This window comes from Cylas formicarius, unplaced genomic scaffold (genome assembly GCF_029955315.1).
Source record: "Cylas formicarius isolate icCylForm1 unplaced genomic scaffold, icCylForm1.1 PGA_scaffold_6__28_contigs__length_40554024, whole genome shotgun sequence".
Lineage (NCBI taxonomy): Eukaryota > Metazoa > Arthropoda > Insecta > Coleoptera > Brentidae > Cylas > Cylas formicarius.
In genome coordinates, this window is record NW_026844347.1 from 24,888,764 (window position 1) to 24,911,844 (window position 23,081).

The 23,081-nt window shown below is 35.5% G+C and overlaps 1 protein-coding gene across 2 annotated transcripts in view; it reads left to right on the forward strand.

The window, feature by feature from the left end:
* LOC132704172 (TOX high mobility group box family member 4-like) overlaps window positions 1–23,081 on the forward strand; it is a 428,384-nt gene that overhangs the window by 229,301 nt on the left and 176,002 nt on the right. For both annotated transcript variants that reach the window (XM_060674021.1, XM_060674022.1), the window contains one exon: window positions 3,918–4,010. The gene's annotated coding sequence lies outside the window, so the exon portion shown is untranslated. The remainder of the gene's footprint in view (window positions 1–3,917; window positions 4,011–23,081) is intronic.

Consider the following 23,081-nt stretch of genomic DNA (forward strand, 5'->3'; position numbering starts at 1 on the left):
AAGTTTTTCAACCTTCTATGCACGGAAAGCATAGATGCTAATTTGTTACATAAAACATCCATATGAGCACTCCAATTAAAATTATCGTCCAAGGTGACACCAAGGAGAGTGACGATATCACCCTTAGTTAGAAATGCATTGGTTGAAATTGAAAGTTTTTGTGTTTTATGATTATTTAAAAATAAATTGTTAGACGAAAACCAAGCTTTGTTGAGCTCAACCCCATAAATCAGTCCATCTAATCTGGTTAAAGTAGAGCTTCTGCAGATTATTGTTGTATTGTCAGGGAAAGGTAAACATTTGATGGGACTAATGCAAATCGTTTATGTAAATAATGAAGAAAAGTGACCCTAGGACAGATCATTGAGGGACTCCATGTTGTGGATTTAAAGTTTTCATCTACTTCCCGTTTAGACTAACGCATTGTGTTCGATTTTTAAAATAAGATTCAAGATATAATAGTGTAAATTGAGACAAGCCAACAATTTTCTCATCACTGACGCAATGAAACGCTTGTGAAATATGACACAGTGACACATCTTCCAGGCCATTAACGATCTCTGACACTACCTTTCGAACTGCATGTGTAGTACATTTTCCAGGCAGGAATTCCCACTGTTCCTCTCAAAGGATGTATATAATGTACACATCTAATAATAGTTCTTTTAGGATTATGTCGAAAATTTTCCTAAAAATAGGGACTATAGAAATGGGTCGATAATTGTCTAAATATGACCTTTAATCTTTTTTGAATAATGGGATCACTTTTGCGCATTTAAATTGATCTGGAAATGTGGCAATTGTTAAAGAAACGTTAAATAAATGTGAAAATAAAGGCACTAAAGTGTGCTTAAAATATTTTATTATCCTACTATTAATATTGAAAACGTCTTGACCTGTTAAGTTTTTTAAACAATGGATTGCATACGTTACCATATCATCTGTAATAAAAGGGAATTCAAAAAAGTTTGGCAAATATGTTGTATGGTTAACTTCAAAGGAATGAGTCGAAGGTGGATCAAGAATTTTATCAATAATATTTTCAGCCACCCTAGTAAAGTGGAGGCTAAATAGCTCACAATCAATATTAGAATAGTTAGCTTTTGAATAACAATTATTTATTTCATAATTTTATTTATATTGTTTATTTATTTAATATTTTTTTCATAAATCTCCAAGAATGTTTCGATTTATTTTTAGAATAATTAATAAAAGCATCAAATGCTATGTTGATATGTTGTAACGTAACATGTGCCGTAACACCGTAAATTGTTACAATCTCTTTGCTTTAGTTTTATTATAACAAGGAAATGTGTCGTTCAATGTGTGTTGTCAGCTCAATGTTTTGGTTGGCCAATAGGCCTGACGGCTTAAGCGAATACTGCAAAAAAACGAAGGGCACCATAAGGTTTAACGTGGTTTTACAATGCAGATCTGACCTTAGGTGAATTAGCTTAACCCAACCCAGTTCTAGATTTAGCAGAAGAACTATAAACATAGCTTAAGGCATCAAAGAAACGTCGACTGCACCGAATAAAAATTGTTCAATTATTCAGATTAAAGCTATGGAAGACTGCTATCAAATTTAATAGAGATCTTTGCTTCCCCAATGATTTCTTTGGCTGAATATAGGAAATATACTAAGGAACTAGGACAAAAAGGCAAATCTAAGTTGGTCCTCCAGCACCCTTCGGGATGTTAAAATGAATGATAAGATATCAAAAAACACTTATAAAAAGGAGAAAGCTCCTAAGTAAACCCCACGCTATAAGTGACAATATGGCTAAGCTTTTGAAACGTGCCTGTACAGACTTATATTGAGAATACCTTGGACTGAGGTGTTTTTTATTGTACTCAATTGCACAAGATGGTTCAGACCTTATTAGTGGACTAATAAATTCACCTTTCGATTTCCTTCTACTTTTTGGTGTGTTCGTTCAGCCAGTTTTGTCATTCCTGAATTTGACTGGAATATATTTAATCTGTCAGTAGGGCCATTAAGTGCTGCCTCACTACCCATTTCGATATGGATTTTCTTTTCTCTAGCGTTCTCTGTTATCATGACCGGGTAGTCTGCCGCGATTCGTTTTGCATAAAAGATAGATTACCGATTGTTTCCGACCTACTTGAACCGAATTGCATTGGATCCTGAACGGTCTGTCATAGTCGAAGTCTTTCAATCTATTTTAGAATGACTTTTGACCAGTGTCCATAAGCGTCAATCATCAGTGGATGCATTGCTTTACTCCGATTAGTTGTTAATTTGGCAGAAAAGAAAACTCCTGGATGAAGAAGTTTAACGTACTGAATAATTTTGCAAGAAAATTTGCAAAATTGAATGAGAACGAGAAAGATACGCGATAGACTGAGAATCTGCAAAAAAAGGACGTAGCAATCTTCGCTAAACGTATAATTTGCTAATTCCAATAGGCAACTTTTTCAAGCAAATCCAGCGTAACAAACTGACAACGATAATAATCTGTTAGACAGCCGATAACAATCAAGCTGAAACGGCTATTACGGGTAAAATACCAAAGTAGACATTAAATCTTAATAGCCGTAAAACGAATACGTTCAAATAATTTCCTATAGTTTCTTCGGATATGATAAACTTTAATATCGATGGGGTTAATAGCGAAAAGGGCCTTTTACTGGTCGTTTTCTTTATCGATTGTATGCGAAAAACGTCAACTTGATTGACCGTCGAAGCCGGAATTATCTAATTGCCTTTGTTTCTGAACGTAACGAATAATAAATGATGGCAGACTGCATTTGTAGTTGTCAGTTAAGTTAATTAATTTGCATCCATACAGTCGAATAACCTGCTTATTTGGTTGGTTGTTGATTTAACCTTAATTTAAAATGTCCAATCGCGAACATCTTTTGCATGATGTAAAACTGCAAAATTGCTGCGTAATATTGTAATGTTTGTATATACAGTACGTTGGCGGGTAGAGTGTACAATCTTTTTTATAAACAGTTTGAACTTTTATTTACTAAATTTTGGACATTGTGACCTTAAAAGGTACATAAAATAAATGCGTACTGGTAGTCGTCATAGAAACACATTTTTTTAACGCAAAATAGTTATAACTCTATCATCATATATGCGATTTTTAACATTATTTTTTTAATGACAATTGAGCTTCTGGCACCAACATCACATACGCATTATTTAAAATGACAAAATTTCTCAACACATAGCTAATCCCCAATCCAATGTGAGTTGGTGCCTTAATCTATGAAACTGGTAGCATCACTTCCAACTAATCTCTTAAATGAGACCCACATTACTGCAAACATATTTGGCGCTTTTGGTTATTCAATTTTGTCAACCTGGACATTCTTTAGATACGGCATTCCGCTTGACACCATTTGTATCAGTAGCGTTGCCTGCAAATAATTTGATGGGTGTTTTGAGCCCCGATCAGTGTGTGTGTGTGTGTGTGTGCGATCGATCTCATATGGAAGCAGGAACCGAAGACCTGTAATTTGTGTAACTGTGACGTAAAAGATAAACAAACCAACCTTATTGACCAGAAACTACGGCAAGGACGTCAATGACATACTACGTTAGTACTTGAATACTACTTTTATGTTCTTGGATTGTTAATGACTGAGATTGAAACATTTTTCAGCATGAATAAAAACTATATTCAAAACCAGCAAAAATTCAGCCCACAAGCATTTTCAGACTTCTATCGGTTCATAACTTTCTGCATCTTTTTTATCCGGCACAACGAAACATTTGAAAGACTGAATGGAAACCGCATGTTTGCGCCAGCTCATGAGCTTATAATGCAAACTAATTGCCCAAATTGCATATAGAAAGTTGCACCCCTTTTTGAAGGGGCACAGCCTCGCAGTACAATTGTTCCATAATCGCATTAAAACCATAAACGTTTTGCCGTTTTCAGGTAACAGGAGAGGTAAAATTCAACCCTATTAAGAAAGAAGTTGGCTGCTCGTTTGGAACCGCCATCCAGACACTCGCGCGTTCCTGAAAAAAGGTAAGAGGCTTTAACTATTTTATAATAAATCTGAGTGCGGTTATTATTTTCTGTAAAGCGGCGGAAACGTTCCTTAAAATTGGTCACTTATAAATTATTATAATTACGCTACTTGAACCTAATTTTCGTATTTGCTAGAAATGTTTATTAGTAGACGAACACAGCTGCCAATTTTTTTTAAAATATCTCAGAAAAATTTTACACTCTTTTGGCAATGGCAAATGTAAGTTAATGAAATAACATTCGTTAGTTTTGCGGTTAGCAATATTTACATTAATTACGGCACTTTAATTTATTCAAATGTTTTGTTTTACTTATTATGATTATACATTTTTGCAAAACAGGACGAATACATTCACTTAGTGACATGTGACGTGGCCACCAGACCCGTGTTTACTGAAAATATCCAAAGTGACACCTGTGGCACACGCCTGATAAGGAGTGGAAACATTACAGTCAGCCACTGTGGTCCTTCCTTACATTCAAAATATCACTGACCACATATCAAAAGTTCTAAAGAAGTATAACGTCAAAACCAGATTTACCACTTGTCCAAAAATCTCTCAACATCTGCGGTCCGTCAAAGACAAAATTCCATTTGAGGCGCCCCTAGTTTACAGCATTTCATGCATATGCGGCAAAGAATACATTGGAGAGACCGAACGAAAAATATCAACTAGGCTCAAAGAGCACGAAAGGGCCTTACGACTAAGACAAATAAACTCATCAGCTGTTGTCGAACGCACTCATGAAACTGGGCATAAAATTTTATTTGATAAAACTAAAATTCTTGCATGTAATCAGTTCTTCTACCAACAAAAAATCCGAGAGTCTATAGAAATCTATAAACAACCTAACAATCTTAATCGCGACTCAGGTCTCTACCTGTCACCAATTTTTGAATCAGTCAGACGGTGTTTATACCCCTCATTAGCCCCACAGCCCCCCGCCCCACCACCTGAAGCAATATATAAGCAGGTACAGAGTAAAATACGAGCCAGTTTCAGTCAAGCTCTGAAGAAGCCAACAGGATGATTGGCGAAAAGTCAGCAATTTCGAATAAGCAAAAATCGACGCAGGAGGAATTCATAAGTTTTGTGAAAAGCATTACAATAGCCTGTGGAACTTTCTTTGAAAAGGTAATATAAAGTTATTATACCCCATGGAAATTCTTTTTTTAAAGGAATTTTAAAATTGCGAAAGTTATCAGCTTTATCTAAAACTAATTTGTTATATCTTTAAAGGCCCCATCCCATCTATCTATGGTGTTTGAAACAAGATGGATAGTAGTTCGACCAAATATTGCATTCATAATAAAAATTATCAACAAATTGCAAACTCGAATCTACGAATGCAACACTATATAGCATTTCAAGTTCTCAAATGGTACTGAACTTTCCAAATACCGCTAATTAAAACTATATAGTGCACTGTTTTACTGGTTTCTGATGGTAATGAATTTTGCTGTCGTATTTCCGGACGTAGTACTATCAAATAAATGTAGCAACACGGACATCTTCATGGAACAAGGGTTCAAATATTTACTTGTTTTTATTATACCCTACCTTAAAAATAGCCTTGATGCATGCTTATAAGAATTAAATTGGTTTAAATTAATGGATGAAATTTGATTAATAATAAAGTAAAGACCATAAAAAAAAAGAATTTACAATATTAACAATATTTACTGACAAAACTAAAAAATTATCAAACATGTATAGGTATCTCTTAACCGATCTTAACAATCCTAAAAACTGCGATTCTTCTTATAATTTAAATTATGTAATAACAACCAGACTAACCAGCTGCGACGATACCCATCATGCGATTCCAGTTGTGGGTGGCGAGAAATATACGAACAATATACGTTTGATTGTTCACAGAACTCCCGAACAGTGGCTAAATCTTAGCTTTAAGCAACAAATTTCAGTCATACGACTACTTGAATGATAGCTTACGTCTAATGTGGAAAGACCCCATTGGTGCACTCCAATGAGTTGTTTGGTTGCATTTCCCTTAGGCATCCTAAACAATACTATAAAAATTCCTACAATAGCAAAAAAAAGCAATAATAAAACAACAACGTCGCAGGTTCGACAGTCTAAAAGGTGGCCTATTCTGCTTTTCCTATTTTTAATTGATTTTAGTTTAAGTTCTTCGCTTTTGTATGTCGCTTTGTCATTTAATATATGCAAATTCAATTGCTAGTTTAAAAATAAAATATAAGATCGAAACTATGATTGTGTTTTTTAAAAACATTATGCAATTATTGATGGATCCGCTTGAAAATTGTATTTTTTTCAGTTGCTGATAACAAATTTTCCTAGCGATATGGTGTTGTCCAACTGAACACTTTTCATGAGGCGTTTACTTTTGCATGTTTTTTTATTTTAATTCCATATGACCTAACGTTTAAGTAAGTATGTAAAAATGGATCTAATAATTGGCCACAAAATTCGCTTTTAAACACGAAAAAAAAAGACACTATATTCAACCACATGCCATCCTTTACGTGGACGTTGTAAATGGACAATTAAAGAAATAAATATGTTTACTTAGTTACTTCTTACTCAGGTCGAAAGTTGCCAAAATAGGTCGGTGTAATTTTACTAAATCATTTTTAACAAAAGTGTAGAAATATTCAATAATTTGAAGTATTGTAATTGAGGGGTCTAGTTTGCAGATCCCATTATACAATATGATTAAAGTTCGTACGCGCTGCAGGGAATATTCTATTGCGCAAAAAGACGCATCACTTCAATCGATGGAAGAAAAAAAAATGAAACGTTAAGGTCGATAAAAACGGTTTCGATTATGCGTCACGCATTTAATTTTACGAAGGGTTTGGACCAAGAAGTTAACGCGGCCTGTTTATTATTGGTTATTATAGCAGGAAATTCTGCTAAGTAAGCAAGACTAATGGATTTATGGTGTCTATTATCTTGTAATAAAAGCCGTTTTTGTTCAACGTCGTGACTGCCCCACTTTGCCGATTTTTCCGTCTCCATTTTTTTCCTTCCTTCCGGAGTGACGTAAAATATTGTAAGAGATTGAATTAAAACTTTTATACTGTAGTGCGTGAAATCGAAATTGCACCACCCAGTAAATGTAAATATATTTTATTAATATTTTGGGAAGTAGTTAGTTGGATGTAGTTTCCACTAACTGCTGAATACAAAATTACGCTACAGATTATAATACATTATTAATGTAAGATTGAGAACTCATGTTTCTGACGAAAAAAATTGGAGGTGACCAGCTGCCAACCATAACGCCTATAGTAAGCGCACTCCCACCCTTCCTGCAAAATTAAATTGTCGCCCCTTTCTCTACATTTTTGGCCATCTCTTCTACAACCATTTAGAGCCCACGGACGTAGCTATCAGTCTATTCTTGTGTATTGTCTATTAATACATTACCATTATAAACACTAGCGCGCATCAAATTGAAACATTTTTTATTAATCTGGTTGATTCAACCTAACTTTTTTTTGATACATCCTAGCGGACAGCGCTACCGTCACTTTATTTGCTCATTTGCTATTTTGAGTCTCTCAAATCATTAGAATCACCTTCATGAATCCATTTTTATTGATTGCAAGCATAATACATATTTTAAAAAAGCAAATTTTTGTAAATCCAATACACATGTGATGGTGATCGTTCTTTGCCATTAAAGTTGCGAGTTTTAAATTTTGAAAATTCCAAGTCTCTCATAAGAAAACAATCTGGTAACAAGCTTCCTGTTTCTGGTGTACATCCTCAAAAATGATATGTGTTTGTCAGGAAGTTTGATGAGTCACCTTTCTGATGGATCATTTTTTTTAATTTGAAGGCTATTTCTCACAGCCTACTCGATGAAATGCGAGATTGCAGCTTTAAAAATCGCGTCATCGATGACGCCTGGTTGAGCTGTAGATGAAACAAAGAAACAGGTTTGAATTGTAATAAAATCATCTAACTTTATTTGATTTTAAAATGTTCAAACGATAATATTAACTTTGCATCAACTTTCACGATTTCTATAGGTCGCACACATGTTCTTTGAAATCGAGTGCTTAACAGAAAATTTATAAAAAATGTTAATTTTGACGGGTAAATGAAAATGTTTAAAAACTTTCCTAAATTGGTGTATTTATTAACTGCAGTTTCAGTTCAGCTCTGAAGAAGCCAACAGGATGTTTGGCGAAACGTTAGCAAGTTCGACTCAACAACAACCACGCAGGAGGATTCCAGAAGTTTTGTAAATAGTAACATATTTCGGTATTTTGAAGAAATAACCTATTTTTTAATGTTCTTTTATCAAAAATGTCAATGTTGAACCTGTTTTCAAACTTTCAACTATTTTTACTACCTACATTTCGTCATGGATGTTTGCCTGTTTATGTTGCTTTGGAATATTCTATTTTTTTAGGCATATTGAACGGTGCTCTATCAGAAGAAGAAGAAATAAATAAATTTGGCATTCCTAATTTGAATGGCAACGTTGGAATTTTAATTTGGACAGCCTGTATTTTGTTACCGATTCGAATCCTTCACAGAATTTGAAGTAACTTTTGTTAATATGCACCTATATTTTAAAAAAAATAATCAATTGAATTTTATTTAAAAATTTATGTGCGCAAGTGAACCGAAGTCACTTATTTTTCTTGGGTTCGACAAACATGTCAATTTGGAATAATTATATTGAGTCTCCAAAATGCGCATTTTTGCCAAAATAAGGCGAAAAACTCTAGATAAGTTCGGTCAAATATGCCTAGAAATATTGCAGGAACGTTCGTGGTGTATTCGAAGGTCTAATAACGTTGCTAGGGTGTTGCATTAAAAAAAATGAGTTTATTGTTATGATTTGGTTGGGTTTTTGGTCGTTAAATTAATTTACGCAGCAGTTTTCTTAATAGGAATTTAGCGTAGGAATAGCAAAAAAAAAATAGTTAGATTTGAGGGTTGTGTCTGTTGTTGCGATTACGTCGTTTTTAATTATTGCTAATTGTATTTGTGATAGTTGCCATAAGCGTCAGGTAGATCTGACAACGCTGAATTTGCAATTTTTTGCCAAATAGGGGCGAATACCTATTAAGACCGTTTTCAGAATTTGTAAAAGTTCCCTTTGAATGAAACGTTCAGAATGAATCCCCCTCTATCATCCTTACGCTAATATGCTAATATGTTTTAACAGCCCTGCTGACAGCTGAAAACAATACAATTTACAAATCGAAAGTTGTTATGCAATCTTAAACAGTCGTATATAGTTGGAATCCCATTAAAGAGGCGGTGACATACCAAATGCTGCGACGACGTCGTAGCCGACAAACAGCGGCAACCCTTATCCTGCGAGGGTGATTTGTGCAACAGACGCCACGAGACTCGAATGTGACAGGGAAGCGGTCCCGGAGGCCGGAAAGGCGTCGCATTAAACCGAGTAGGTCAATTCGGATCGCTGTAATCCACAAGAATTCGGTATTTCACTTTGCACTTGATCGAGTTTCGATAGTCGACACGAGAGCACCAGCTTTTAAAGATTACTCCCGTTGCACGGCAAGTAGATCGTTTTCTTTTGCCATGACAAACTTTTTTTTTAATTTAACTATTTTTTTACGAACTTGTCTGTTTACAAAGAACTAATAATTAAAAACCAAGTTCTAAGCACATGTGTTTTTTAACCTAATAGAAATGTAACACGAACACTTATCAAATGAAGTTTCACAGTTCCGTTTAAAAGATAGGTGATAGTATACCAGCAATGGCTATTAAATAACAAGACTTACAACAGCTTCAACCATTTAAAATATAGTAATGTTATAATTTATTGAAAAAAAATGTCATCAGCGATTTAAGCAAATTGGACATTTGAATTTTAACATGAACACAGTAGTGCCAAAATGGTTCCTAAAATGTTTACCACAAGAAAATCCCAGCTGAATTTACGCTTTTCATTCTCTTACCGTTATAAAACATAAGGGATACAAATTGAGAACGATCTTGTAGATAGAGTAGGATCGAACATCGAAGATGAATAAATATACACGAAATGGAAATAAAATATTTTAGAGTTTTTGATAAATTTGATTCAAAATAAAGAAAAGAGAACAACTACCCTACTCCATGTGCCCATATCGTGGGATGTCGCAGATGAATTGTTTATATCAGCAGCAGAATTCCTGATATCGCCCGAAGCAGATTTGGATTTTGGGGACTTGACATAGCCAATTTTTCACTTAAAGAAGTACTTGCAACTGCTTTTGGGATCCATAACATTTGGTTTGACAAAAAGGCAGAAGTTTTTTTGATTATTCATCGGATTAACAAATTACAATTCCGGAGCTCTTTAGCTTTCTTCACTTTATATTGTGGTTATTTTTGCTCATTAAATGAGCTCTGAATATTTAAAGGTGTTGACTAAAGGTTTATGACTAAATAAAAAAGTCATTACGATCTATCTCATATATAATAGGAACTGTAGCGATATCAAAGCAGAGGAAAATTTTATTGACAAAAGTCCATAATAGACAATAAGTGGTGGCTGTGGGGTAATATGTAAGTGTTTTGAGAAATATCAAACGGAAGAATTCGGTGGGACGTTCTAAAAAGACGTTGGGAGATGATGCCAAAAGATACTTGAAGAAATGCAGATTTTGAGAAGGGCAAAAGGCATTTTGTTGTGACTCACATGGGGCTCAAGTTGTACGGATATTCATTTCATTGTGTAGAAAATATCTCTGAGTTTGTAATGCTTGAATGGACCTTGAATGATAATTTAGAATCTATAGGTTATATTCCTGTATCTCTTTTACTATATTCACTTGCGCAATGATACCAATTTGCTGTATAGTCATAATCCACTTTCAAAAACCATATCCAATAAAATGAAAGGAAGCAGTTTCTGTGTACCAATTATTAAACAAAGATCGACTTTCTCGTTTCCAAAACTACTCGTTAGCACTTAGCAAAAGCAAATAATACACAATTAAGTCAATTACGCAACATTGACAAGAACAGGCATAAAATTGTAAGAAAGCAAGAAAGAAAGTGCTCGCTTACAATCTCTCCAAAATTAACACTCGACGATCGGTCTATTTTATGTCCGCTTTTTAAATAAACCGACGATATTTTAAAACGAGAATTTTGATAATTGTCAACATTCATTTGCCAATAATGATACGCCAATGATCAATCGCAATGGGAACCAAATAAGAACAGCAAAGGGAAAGTAGAGGTGGTATAAAAATAAAATACATTTTAAGTGCGGTTAATTAAGTAGCCAATAAAAACGGCCGTTTTATGGGATAATTTTAATGCCCAATGCCTCCGGAATTTTATCTTTGCGATGTAAAAACATTTTTTTCAGCTTTGGTCTCCCAAGCGATTGGTACAAATAATTGGCACACACGTTACAATAAGATTATAGGGTTTTCAAAGTTATTTTAATTTAATTTTAAAGATGTATTATGATATAGGAAATGCGAATATCCAATTAAAGCTTAAATTTACGATTAAAATGTTGAACACTAAATTTTGTCAAGGGAATAAAATTAAATTTCGATTTAGAAATATTCGAAGTAGCTTTTTCGTTAATTATGTAATAATAATAATAAGACATTTGTTATCCTCAGTTAGCAAAATTTAATAACGTTGACTTATGTAAGTGTAATCAGTCCAGAGAAAACGTTCTCTAAAGCAGCATCTAAACCCGACCCGGGTGAAGCGATGTTGAAACACAAGAATAGCTTATATTAAAATTATAATTATATGATTTCTAAAAAAATATAGCAAAAACACATTTTACACATTACACACCAATCTCGTGTGCGGGAAGCGTCACTTTACCACGTTAGTTTCGTTTCCCATGAATCCGAGCCACTTCGTACTCTTCCGGGATTTTACTGCACGGGTTTGGAGCAATCGGATGTTTTCGGAGATGTTTTCCATGCCTTGAATTTTGACGTGTGTCAATTCTGACTGTCATGTTAGTGAATGTATTCGTGTTGTTTTGCGAAAATTTACCCAAAAATTAATGGTAGTAGAAAAAGTATAGTATGTAACACGTTCGGTAAACTTTTTAAGTCACTGGTTTATTAAACACTCCCTCCGTCAAATAAACTCTTGAGTCAAATGCCGTTTACCGCACTTGTTGCATAATATACTATTTTTAATATTTGCTTTTTATGTTCGCGAATAGTGAGGGGGCATATTTTTTTTAGACTTTGATCATGAGTACGAGTTTAGTTTCTTGTAGACATAAGATGGAGTTTTATATGTAAAATTTTTATAGAAGAATAAAAAAGCGTAAAATCCGTCTATCCAACATGTCTCTCCAATATACTCCGCTTGTCAGAAACATGCAGGAATGTTGTCACAATATTTGAAGGATTTCAGTATTGAAGACTCTTTCTTAAGCAGAAGGTAGGATGACTAATGAAAATTTAATTATATATTATCAAATTTTAAATTTATATATACGGAATATTCTTCAAAATTATATCGTTTTAACATTTTAACTGGACCTCAATATATGACATGCCAAGTTTTCAAATTTTAGCTTTAGAAATTGCAACAAACATTCAAAACTAAATTTTCGTTTCATAAACCACAATTAACAAACCAAAAAATAACTCATTCGCTAAAAGACAGTTTGTTATTATTTGAAATAAACGAGTTCAAACTCTTCGAGAGTATTGGAGCCCTACCATAACATTTTCTATTTCTGTGGCTAGTTTTGCCTGTCACTTAATTTTCTTGCTTTTTATTGCTTTTCCTTGTTCGGTAAACTAAATACTATTTTATAATAAAAACAATGCTTGATGTACAAATAAGTCTAAATTCTAAAATGTGGGAGGGATAAAGTGGTAATCAATCAGATTGGTCTTAGAATTTATTGCCTATTAAAAGCTGGAGATCGAATCTACGTAGTTCTTCGCTACGTGCTTGTGGGTAACTGTGTTGAGTTATAAATAAAAATTATCAAAAATATTTCCTAAGCCACTGTAATAGACTTCATAACTCTTAAGGCGGCTCTACCCCGGCTTGTATGTATGTCCTACACGAGAGTCATTCATCCTTGTGCGTTGATATTCTCTAGTGTGTGACAAACATGTGCATCGCGCAGGTTTCCTTCAAACTGAATCAACGCGCTAGCATTAACGTGCATACATGTATGTGGTATATGGTGTGTGGACAAAATTCAGATTACTACTTGGTACAAGTGTGATGCAGACAAGATTCTCATCTTCATCACACATCGTTCACAATAGAGTTTTATGTTTAAACCATAATCATGCTGGTCCGTGGCAAACAGCATCTTCGCATACATGTAGGTCACACATGCATGACATTTTCTGTGGTCACTTTGAAAATACCCAGATCGCTTTTAGAAGCGAATTTGTAGCATCCCATATAACGGTCGTTGATTTTGGGTGTACCTCGTATGTCAGTCAGAGGAGAGAGTGAAACGGTTCACTTTGCGACGCGTATCAAATGGTCCGACTCGATTAAAGAAAGTGTCCCAAAAATAAAACGAGGAAGCGTGTGCGGTATTCGCGACCGTTACGTAATGACGTAACGACGACAATCCAATCCTGATCCGATCCAAATCGCGGTGCAACGAACGACCTTGGCGTGGGTCGGCAAAACGATCCGCGTACGACGGGCGCGGATATTTTGACACTGTAAAATGGTAATGGCGTCGACAATCCTACTTTTGATCTCGTGGGCAATAAACCGACGATGACAACAGCGTAAAAGCGGGCAGAAGGCACGCCGCCGCCGCCGCCCGCCAGCTACGGTCGACGGCGGCACGCCGCCCGTCCCTAGACACGATACTCCGGATTATGGGGACAGATACCCCTTTTATGTGTACCTCCCGATTGTGTTCGATGACGGCACTTCATTGCCGCCCGATTCGGCTAAAACTGGATGTTTTTGGGGGATCTTCGGCGAGATGAGGACGCACACTGTAACCAGATCGTAAAAATTTGGCAACAAGTGAAGTAAGTAAGTGAGTAAGAACTCGGTATTAATTCTTAACTCAAAATGGCGAAATCAATATTGCTGATCACATTCTCCGAAAATGAGTTTGATTACGAATTCGGTGCTAATTTTCCGAAATTAAAGGAACATAATACACTTGCGTGCATAGAAACCGGCCCATTTCGAATTTTTGACTTCAATTTCATTTCTTTTAGAACGTACTGATTAGATAAAAAAAATTGTGTTGTTTGAAAGACAACTTAATATGCTTTAATACGGGTTTAAATTTATTTATTTATGCCTTTAGGTTTAACAAATTAACTCTTTTTATTACTAAAAACAAATAGGGTTATTTGGCAATCAGCAACTCAGCACTTATTTTTTAATAATGGGTATGACCCCCTCTTGCCATAATAACATCTCTTACTCGATTAAGCATTGATCTAATCAAGTTCGCCATTGTTTCTTGTGGAATATTAAGCCACTCTTCCTCTACTGGAACAATAAACTCTAGGATAGGGGTTGGGGTACGAAGTCTAGCTCGAATTCTCCGTTTTAGCTTGTGCTATAAATGTTGGATCGGATTTTGTCAAGATTGCATGCTGACCACTCCATAATTCGAAAACCGATTTCTGTAATGTAATTTTCCACGATCCTTGCGGTGCGCATGCATAAAAATGAATTCTCCAATGTAGTCGCCATATGGTACCACGTGATCTGACTAAATATCCTCGATGGTACCTATCACCTGTTAAACCTCCTCGCCCTCGACCACGGCCGCCCCTACGAATGAAAACAAGGTCGGTTCGTGCGTCCATAGAAATTGCACCCGATATCATGCAGGGCTTCGCTCGTCCTTGCATCATTCTGCCAAGCGCTCTCCTGGTCATCGTTACACTTTTTTTCGTCGGTCACTAGTAAAAAGGCATATTCTGGTCCCCTCTGAGAATAGAACAGACCCCCATTGGTCCAATGTCCAATTCATATTATCTCGCACAAAGCGTAGGTGTAATTGTTGATGAGCTGAAGTAAGTTTTGGACCAATTGTAGTAGTTTATGGGATCAGGTTATTTTCCTTCAGTCTTCTTCTCACTGTCCACTGACTAATAGCCACTCTTCGAACTTCTTGAAGTTGTTGTTGCACTTGAACCGCATTAAGGTGACGATTTCTTATTATTGTTAATTCAATATAGCGGTCATCACTAGCAGTTCAGTTGTAATTAGCCTTCTGCCTGTTCCAGGGCGCCTAGCAAAGGATTCAGTCTCCTCATACCGTTGGCGTACTCTTCGAACTGCTGCGCGTGTGATTTCCAGTTGTCGAGCAACAGCTCGCCGGCGAAGCCCACTTTCGGTTAAAGCGATAACTTGAGCGGCTTTTTGCGGTGTAGTATGCATCAAGTTAACACAATTTTTGCAAAGGCGATTAATTTTAGTCTGTAACAAGTTTGTTACTATGACTATAACTACTGCATGAACGTATTTCATTTCTTTATATAAAAGATCAGCACTCTTGACAAATTTAAACTCATACTAAAGCATATTAAATTGTTTTCCAAATATGCATGCATGTTTATTGTTTGGGTCAGATGAGTAGTTTCTAGAAAAAAACTAAAATCAAAAATGTACAGTGGGCCGATTTCTATGCACGCAAGGTTAGATATCTACATAATATATAATATATTTAAGTACTGAAGTAGGGGCAAGAAGATGTCCACTACAAGACAAACGAATTATTTTGATGTTTCGAACAAGTCTTCGTCAAATTCTTCGGAGCTATGTTCGTCGCAGTTCTCATCGAATCTTTCGTCGATTTATTTGCCTTTGTCGACTTTTTCCTCTATCAAATTCTGCGACTCGTGCGATCCCTCAGATTTAAGAAGTCGTGTAGCCTGTGAATACAGTTTAGGGCTTTTTTGGGATACGATCTTTCTAGGCTGGAAATTAGTGGATCTGATTGAACAGATTGTCGATCCTTAACGTCTTCCGGCCGAATCTACTGCCATATTGCCTCAAGTGTTTATTTCGGGCTTCTTGAATATCCTTAGAGAATTATTACATACTTGGCAGCTGTATTTAAACAATTTTCTACAAGATTCTACTTATGAATATTTTTAAGTTTTATAAACGGGATGGCGTTGGATTTCCTTAGGCAACATTTTACGAAGATAAATTTTTACAGTTTTATGTCGGCGTCCTTTCATAGATTTGACTTGGCAGCGAGACATACTTATACGCCCTAGTAAAATGCATTCTTATTCTTAATATAATAGTTGAAATTATTTGAAATAGGTTATGTGAACACTTTATTTTTCTAAGAAAATGTTAATGACGCGTTACGACAAAAATGAAGTTAGGTCGATATTCGGAAGATTTCGGAAACTAATTTTAACATATGTATATAACTACACAATTGCAAACATTATTTGCATAAAATTAGACAAGCGGAGATTTTTTTTGTAATCCCTTATTATGATCGAAATTATTCTTTTGTTAAATTAAAAAAGGATATTTGAAATTAATATTAAAATGTACACATTTCTGGGGTTATCCTCCATCTCGAGCCATTATGCTTCAGAATATTCCCAATTTTATAAGAACGACTTCAAAATTCTGAACGACGCAACTAATGTCATTGCTTGAGTGGTAACATTTGCAGTTGCGCGCTTTATCGCTACGTGGTTTTCGCAGTGTAGTTTTAGTAGACGTGTTTCTAACGTATTGCATTGCATCGTATTAGCCCTTCGCAAGCCATAAAACAAATATCGATTTAAGAACTTATTGCCAACTTTTTACGATTTGATTACAGTGTGGTACGTGTCGGATTTAACTCACAAAAGCTTTTCATATTGGCTTGAAGAAAAATTGAGGTAAAAAAGCAAGTGCATGCTAAATTTGTAGCACGTGTTTACATAACATAAACTCCCAGTTACGGAACGTTAATAAGCATATAGTAGATAGCAAGGAAACGAAAAAGCCAACCCCTTATCAAGGAACTGAGCAGAGCGCTACCCTTGTCCTCAGATGACGATCGCTTTGAGATTGAATACAATTCGAAGACAACGATAGAAGTTCCTACGAAAAATCTTATGACCGACACCCAATTAGTAATGATCAGTGCAAATATGAGAGCATCCTCATATAGGGATGACGCTGCACAAACAGACCGTATATGTTATGCTTGGATGACGAGCAAACGGTAGAATATATATTGTGCATATGCCCTCCGAAAGACTGCATCCCTCAGACTTAAGGATCTTAAAAACATATCCCTCTGCCCCCCTCCATACAATAACGGAATTTACCCGAGGGCTAAATCAGGTGGCAATCAAAGCTTAGGTGTGTGCCCCAATAGACAATCACGTCACAATGACTGCCCGTATATCGATCATATGTAATAAATCCTAATTATAAACTGTTAAGCTAACCTGAGCAGGACATCAAAGCACAAAAGCATATTAACATTGAGCATGCCTGTACACCCTTTTTACTATAAATAAATGTGAAAATGCTCACATAAAATCAACAGATAACATTTTCGTCAGGTTACTTATAGCGCAAGCCTAACAAATTTCCTTATGCGTATAATTCTGCTATCGTAATGATGGCTTCATGTTTCGTTGAGCTGGGTAGATTTTTGAGTAAGTTGATTGGTACCACAAGGAAGGCCGTTGTTAAAAACAGTAGCATATTCAAACCTGCTCACTGTCCGTAAAGATTAGATAGACTTTGAGTGGAGATGTTAAAATAAAAATTAAATAAAGAAAAGAAATATTATCTTTTGAAACGAAAAATATGGCAAATACACACTGTCCCTTTCTCTAGAAGATTATGGTGACATCCCGAAGCGATTTTCTCCATTACTTCATAACAAGAATTTTTCTGCGAGCTAATTAAGTGCATACGTCTGAGTCGATGCATTTAGATTAGAATTCAGTAAAGTATCACCCAACACCACGTGTCCCGGTGGAAGCTACATTTTAATATTTTACGTTTTTCCGGCTGACAGGTTTTGCGGTTTCGCGTGTTTTATTTAATAAACAAGATAAATGGAGAGGCACTTTTTACGGCCTGTTGGCTTTTTTTACGTTCGTATTGCATATTATATCGATTACGAGGATTGCAGAGCGTTGCATATTCGCGTTAACCAAAGCGTTATTTCAACCTGTCTCGATACGCGCGTATGTTTGATCGGTTTTGGTCGTCATTTTTTCGCCTCCCCGGCGGCATGTTTTTTTTTATCTAGTTCGATTTCGGAATGATCCCGAAACATAATTAGGCAAATTTAGCAGGAATGCGAACAAATAAGGGCGAATGCGAGGCGAATTAAATACGCATCGGTCAGGGGATTTGGAGTCTCGGTATATTTTTTTTAATCGTGTATCTTTTTTAAGTTTCATATTTTACGTTTGTGTATTTGCATCATTTGCGTCTATTATTGACCATTTCTCGAAATCCCGTTTCACATTGACTTTTTTGTTGACATAAATCACCTTTAGCCGCAAAGTCGTATACGGCTTACCGATATTATTATTATTAAAATATTTATTTTAATTCGGGAAAGAAATATCCACCACAAAACTTTGGGACACGTAATGCAACGACAGGAAATTGGAGGATAAAAACCACCAAAGAGCTGGAAGATTTATTCGAAGCCATCGTTAAATAAAGGAATTAAATTCTAAGAGCCTCAGCCGACAAAATGACGAGAAAAAGACCATAGGACACTACGAGACTGGATTGTCAAGTCGGTTAAAATTCACGCAGGGTTCACGAAATAACATGACATCGGTAGAAATATATTTCGATAAATAAAAAAAGAAAAAACTATAGTGAAGAAATTATCGCTCCAACATTTCACTCAAGCACTATGTAGTACCTTCAAATAAGGGTTAAACCAAAACTCCCCCAAAGACAGATGATAACAATTTTACTAGTTTAGTAAATGACTGTTTCAAAACTCAGTAACGCTTGCCGCACGCTAGATGGATGTATAATTATGTATTTTGCAGAAGAAAGTAGAAAAATATTATAAATATTGATAGTACAAACTTGAAAATAAACAGTTCTACAATCATAGATGGGTAAAAAGAAAAGTAGGTAAAGGGTTAAGTTTTTTCTTTTCATTTTTTTTTTTGGTAGAAATACAATATTGTCAGTTACTTTGTACGGCCAACAGCAATTTGTCCAAGGCCTTGTCTCTATCCAAAACTATTTTCCAACGAAATTATATTTAAATAACTAACCGTGTTGAAATGTAGAATATAAAGCAAACGGGAAGCCCTACTTTATAGTTTATGGTATCTGTTGAATAAAAATTGACTGTGCAGATTAACTGTTTTTAAATTTAAGCGATAGAAGAAGATGCAGTGTTTTATGTACGGAAGCAGGCAAGCTAACATTTATTCGTATTTTTTATTTTAATACATTTTCGTCTAGTTCGACGAATTTCTGTACAATTGTGCTCGACCATTACGTACACGTTTTAACTTCCGGGATATCAGCGTAACGGCATATCAACAGATTAAAATTCACTTATAATACTCGGTAAACTTTATTATTCGTAAAACGGGCAGCGAGTGGCGTTGCGTAAGTTCAACCGATACAACAAATATAATATTTTTATTTCAGTCCATTCGTTGTCGACCTTGAAAGAAGACACTGACAGAAAGGGCCGGCGAACGACCACCACTCTCATTAGAAGGTCATTCGAAACACACTCGTATATTTAAAAATATTCCCACCGAGAACGTTGACAGCGGTGATTTTTTAATGATGCTCTTCTCTTCTCTGCTTAACTTATACGACTTAATTATGTTTTCAGCGATTTTGCTCTCTTGCAGTCACATAATTTTAATGAAAGTTAATATGAGAAAGGGAATATGATTCTCGAATCAGTTGAAGGAAATCATTACGATTGCGTAAGTTTCAATAGTGTTCATAATAATTATAAAGTTGTGAGGGCATGTAAATTTGTTTTCTGGATACATTTCTTTATGTCTGTGTTTATCTGGATTATCTTATCTGACGTTTTGCTTTGTGATATTCGATTGGGCTCAGGTTACATGTCTTGTTTTATATTCGGAACTAATTAGTCGACCTGAAATGTCATAATGGACCAATCGAAATAGGAATAAATGACCAGGTATACCGAGACCAGAAATATAGTGCTTTTAGAACCGACCCCGTGATTAACTTTGCCTACTGTTTATTACTCCAAAAACGGAGCACCTTGTAGAACACCCTGCCGAGCAGACCCGCAACCCTTCCAGGACCGGCCTAACTAACCTACACTAACAACCGGGATATACGTATGTTTTCAATCTTTTACGCCGAGCAATTTCGTTGTATTTCTTTTCATTTCTAAATAAGTATCCTTATTAACATGCAAAATGTTAAATATAATAATAATAAAGTATTAGTCACTTCAAAAATCGTCAATATCGCCTAGTTCAATGATCAACTCCACCACTAATCGTTCTCGATAAAGATTTTCTTTTATTACTCGTTTTTCACAGTTGGACCAGCTTTGTACTTATATTTTACCTACCTCTTGCCCAATGACGTTTATGGTACTAACATTAAATTTTGGTGCAGTGTTTTTTCTTCTTATATGAGCTTTCAACTCAGACCAAATCATCTCAATGAGGTTAAATATACCAGATGTCTTGTCCGTTTTGTTGTGCTATCGAATCGATTTTGTAATCTTTATTAAAATGTTTTATTTTTAATAATACCATAAGTTGTTTTTTCGTGTAGCTCTCTTCAAAATATAAATCATTTTGGTACAGAAATTCTTTAATTTCTTCTTCATTTGAAGAAGTATTTTCACTTTTTCTAATTTGAGCTGAATAATACTAGGCATTATCCAACACCATAACGGTTTTGGTTAGTTTTGGTTAGTTTTGGTTAGTTAGGTTTTGGGAACAGTTTATTTTCAAACCAGTCCTAAAATATTTCTGCGGTCATGTTTTCATGGTAATCCATACTTGAATCTTTGAAGTTTTTGGCAGACAAAAAAAAAAGCATCTTCCACCCAACCATTTTTGGACACAGCATGAAAAATTATTATGCGTTTTCCACGTGAAGATGGCACGTCCAGTACACACTTGAACTGTTATACCATCCTTTTTTTACTGTCGTGATTTTCGAACGAAGTTTCGTCCAAATACACTATTGGCCTGTTTTGCGAAATTCTTTGAGATTCCATTAGCGCTTGACTTTTATTATTTGTTTGGAACTGAAAATCCATTTTCGTCAAAAAAGTACGCAACGACTCTTTGGCGCAACTAATGTTCACTTTATAAGCGTCGTTGATTATACGCCTAATTAGATCTGCGTGTCGCTCTTTAAATGGATTGATTTTTTTTATTTGCTGAGGTAGTTCGTCTCCTAAATTGTCATTAGTTTCGACTACCATCTCCACTTCGTCTTCAAATTCTGCGTTGTCATCCATGTCTTGTTCCAACAAGAGACCATCTGTTTCATTCCACGGTCTCCAAATTTTTTAAAGTATTTAAAAACAGGAACCTTCAAAAAATGTTTAATTGTAAGATTCTAATAAATATTTATCTGTATACTTACGACGTGCCTTTATCTACCGCGAATATACTCAAAAATGGTTATTTTCAAACTTACCTGTAGATAAATAGAATACTTACCTTTACCCTTTGAACCAGCCAGTGAAAATAGTCTCGCAGGGTTAAAGCTCAAGAATCAGGTGCATAAATACGTACTTACTGGAAGCGCCACAGTTAAATACATCGGTAATAAATACGAACATAATGCACTCTTAAGAACAATACATATCACCTGCTGTTAAAATAAACGCTTCTACTAAAAAAACGCGGCAACAATGCCTAATCAGATTTAAAACGGTCCATTTACTTTTCACATAAAAATTTCAAGTTTTTACAAATATCCGTTACGTCCCATCTCAGGCAAGATCTACTTAATGCAGAATAAACATCTGTTGGGAAGTTACTGTAAAATACTTAAGAGTTCAAAGCAATAAATGCACTATATTTTTGGTCGTATTATACCAGGGTACGAAAGCCATCAAGATAACGAGAGATAAACCAAAGCGACACCAGTAGATTCCTTCAAATTTCTCGGCAAAATTTACTACACTTCGAAAGCAAGGCAATAAGATTAACGGTAATCTACCAACAGGCTCACTGCTTACTCAAGAGGCTTCTCAACCTAATTGGGCTGGATGAAAGTCCCAAATGTAGATGCTTTCAAGAAGAAGAAACGAGAATCAGATGTCATGTCAGTGAAAAACTTATCAAGCGTGTGTTTTTGTGTGTTTGGAGTAACTAAACCAGAGGCAACGAGGTATGCTATTATAGAAGCTGCTGGGTCTGATATTAAAAATGCAAACTACATTACGGTCAATGGGCTGCAGTGCCGAACATGCCAAAACCTTGCAATTAATCTATCTGACTCGAGTCAATAAACAGCCATTTTTTATATGAAAGAACCTCATGATGATCTACAACTTATATACCAAGAAGAAGGTATACAAGGATATAAAAATATGGAATATTATTCTAGTGATTATATCATAAATATCTTTTAAGATCTATCTTATTTAGGAGCATATTAGCCGTAATTTAAATTAAACAGGATTAAATGGTAGATGTCCATGAAAACCTTGTTGAAAAATAAGAGAGGTCGCAAATAACGTGACCTATTGATGGCCCTACGTCCTCATATGACAAACCTACCATTATACAAATTTAAAAATGATATCAAAAGATTATTGCTACATCTTGCTTCAGTGTTGGATTTTCGTGGAGTGGGTGGACTTGCTTTAGTAAATAAATAAATAATGAGTAAAACTTTAATGTGGGTGCATATTTAAGAATGTTGCCGTATTATATTGTAATGTCTTGGGGATGTTTCTACCAGCAGTGGTTTATCACTTGGTCCAGAAAGACCCTTTATCATCTCCACGGAGGCGGTACACATACACACATACACACACACATACGCCCGCGCGACACACGTAACTTAAAACGTCGCGGCCCGGGGGTGGGTGTGGGGCGGCCGGAGCCGCCGCGAGGGGTAGGGAGAATGTTATAATATTATTTATTCCTTTTTCATG